This window comes from Schistocerca americana, unplaced genomic scaffold (genome assembly GCF_021461395.2).
Source record: "Schistocerca americana isolate TAMUIC-IGC-003095 unplaced genomic scaffold, iqSchAmer2.1 HiC_scaffold_630, whole genome shotgun sequence".
NCBI classification, from domain to species: Eukaryota; Metazoa; Arthropoda; class Insecta; order Orthoptera; family Acrididae; genus Schistocerca; species Schistocerca americana.
This window is the reverse complement of record NW_025726380.1, coordinates 45,001-47,500: the sequence shown is the minus strand read 5'-3', so window position 1 is coordinate 47,500 and position 2,500 is coordinate 45,001. Positions and strand designations below refer to the sequence as shown.

Sequence of the window (2,500 nt, the reverse complement as noted above, 5' to 3'; positions counted from 1 at the left end):
TAGGGATCGGGTAGAAACATGACAGTTCTAAGGGTAGTTGCCATGCAGTCTGCAGGGTAACATCGTGGCCAAAGGCTCTCGGTTACTAGTGATTCCCACGCTGAAAAACGTGGCCCGACTTCCTCAAACGATGGCCCTGGACAACAACCCTATATTACCATGGACTGGTCTGGCACCACCTATTCAACATATTCGGTAGCAACCCTCCACTACAGAGGGTCCCATACAGTCACTTATTCAGCATATTCGTGACAGACTCCCACTACAGGAGACCGGACCCATACCAACTCCTGTTTGCCCCCAACGGCAAAAGGGGACTTACTACAAGGTCGGCAGGAGGATCCTGCATGGCACTGCCTGTTCAATATATTCAGCAGCAACCCTCCACTACAGAGGGCCCCCAGAGAAGCTCATGGGGCCTTGGTCCGGGGCTACCTATTGACATATATTCGGCAGCTACCTCCTATTACGGGAGGCGTTCCCCTATCCGCCACCCGGGGACCCGACTTCGTAGCGTGGCCAGCGCTCGGACCCTGCTCCGACACGGTAGTTGCCCTTGTACGGGTCTTACTGCACACCCGGTCAGGACGCAGGGTCCCGAAGTAGTAGATAGGGACAGCGGGAATCTCGTTAATCCATTCATGCGCGTCACTAATTAGATGACGAGGCATTTGGCTACCTTAAGAGAGTCATAGTTACTCCCGCCGTTTACCCGCGCTTGCTTGAATTTCTTCACGTTGACATTCAGAGCACTGGGCAGAAATCACATTGCGTCAACACCCGCTAGGGCCATCGCAATGCTTTGTTTTAATTAGACAGTCGGATTCCCCCAGTCCGTGCCAGTTCTGAGTTGATCGTTGAATGGCGGCCGAAGAGAATCCGCGCACCCGCGCGCCCCCGGAGGAGCACGCTAAGGCGGACGCGGCCTCGCAGCAAGGAAGATCCGTGGGAGGCCAAGGCACGGGACCGAGCTCGGATCCTGCACGCAGGTTGAAGCACCGGGGCGCGAACGCCGCGCAGGCGCGCGCATCCTGCACCGCCGGCCAGCACGAGGCCAACCAACGGCGAGAGCAGACCACGCCCGCGCTAAACGCCCGCACTTACCGGCACCCCTACGGCACTCACCTCGCCCAGGCCCGGCACGTTAGCGCTGACCCACTTCCCGACCAAGCCCGACACGCCCCGATCCTCAGAGCCAATCCTTATCCCGAAGTTACGGATCCAATTTGCCGACTTCCCTTACCTACATTATTCTATCGACTAGAGGCTCTTCACCTTGGAGACCTGCTGCGGATATGGGTACGAACCGGCGCGACACCTCCACGTGGCCCTCTCCCGGATTTTCAAGGTCCGAGGGGAAGATCGGGACACCGCCGCAACTGCGGTGCTCTTCGCGTTCCAAACCCTATCTCCCTGCTAGAGGATTCCAGGGAACTCGAACGCTCATGCAGAAAAGAAAACTCTTCCCCGATCTCCCGACGGCGTCTCCGGGTCCTTTTGGGTTACCCCGACGAGCATCTCTAAAAGAGGGGCCCGACTTGTATCGGTTCCGCTGCCGGGTTCCGGAATAGGAACCGGATTCCCTTTCGCCCAACGGGGGCCAGCACAAAGTGCATCATGCTATGACGGCCCCCATCAACATCGGATTTCTCCTAGGGCTTAGGATCGACTGACTCGTGTGCAACGGCTGTTCACACGAAACCCTTCTCCGCGTCAGCCCTCCAGGGCCTCGCTGGAGTATTTGCTACTACCACCAAGATCTGCACCGACGGCGGCTCCAGGCAGGCTCACGCCCAGACCCTTCTGCGCCCACCGCCGCGACCCTCCTACTCGTCAGGGCTTCGCGGCCGGCCGCAAGGACCGGCCATGACTGCCAGACTGACGGCCGAGTATAGGCACGACGCTTCAGCGCCATCCATTTTCAGGGCTAGTTGCTTCGGCAGGTGAGTTGTTACACACTCCTTAGCGGATTCCGACTTCCATGGCCACCGTCCTGCTGTCTTAAGCAACCAACGCCTTTCATGGTTTCCCATGAGCGTCGATTCGGGCGCCTTAACTCGGCGTTTGGTTCATCCCACAGCGCCAGTTCTGCTTACCAAAAGTGGCCCACTTGGCACTCCGATCCGAGTCGTTTGCTCGCGGCTTCAGCATATCAAGCAAGCCGGAGATCTCACCCATTTAAAGTTTGAGAATAGGTTGAGGTCGTTTCGGCCCCAAGGCCTCTAATCATTCGCTTTACCGGATGAGACTCGTACGAGCACCAGCTATCCTGAGGGAAACTTCGGAGGGAACCAGCTACTAGATGGTTCGATTAGTCTTTCGCCCCTATACCCAGCTCCGACGATCGATTTGCACGTCAGAATCGCTACGGACCTCCATCAGGGTTTCCCCTGACTTCGTCCTGGCCAGGCATAGTTCACCATCTTTCGGGTCCCAACGTGTACGCTCTAGGTGCGCCTCACCTCGCAATGAGGACGAGACGCCCCGGGAGTGCGGAGGC

At 57.9% G+C, this 2,500-nt stretch overlaps 1 pseudogene; it reads right to left on the bottom strand.

Moving 5' to 3' along the window:
• LOC124587804 overlaps window positions 1-2,500 on the bottom strand; it is a 6,181-nt pseudogene that overhangs the window by 2,618 nt on the left and 1,063 nt on the right.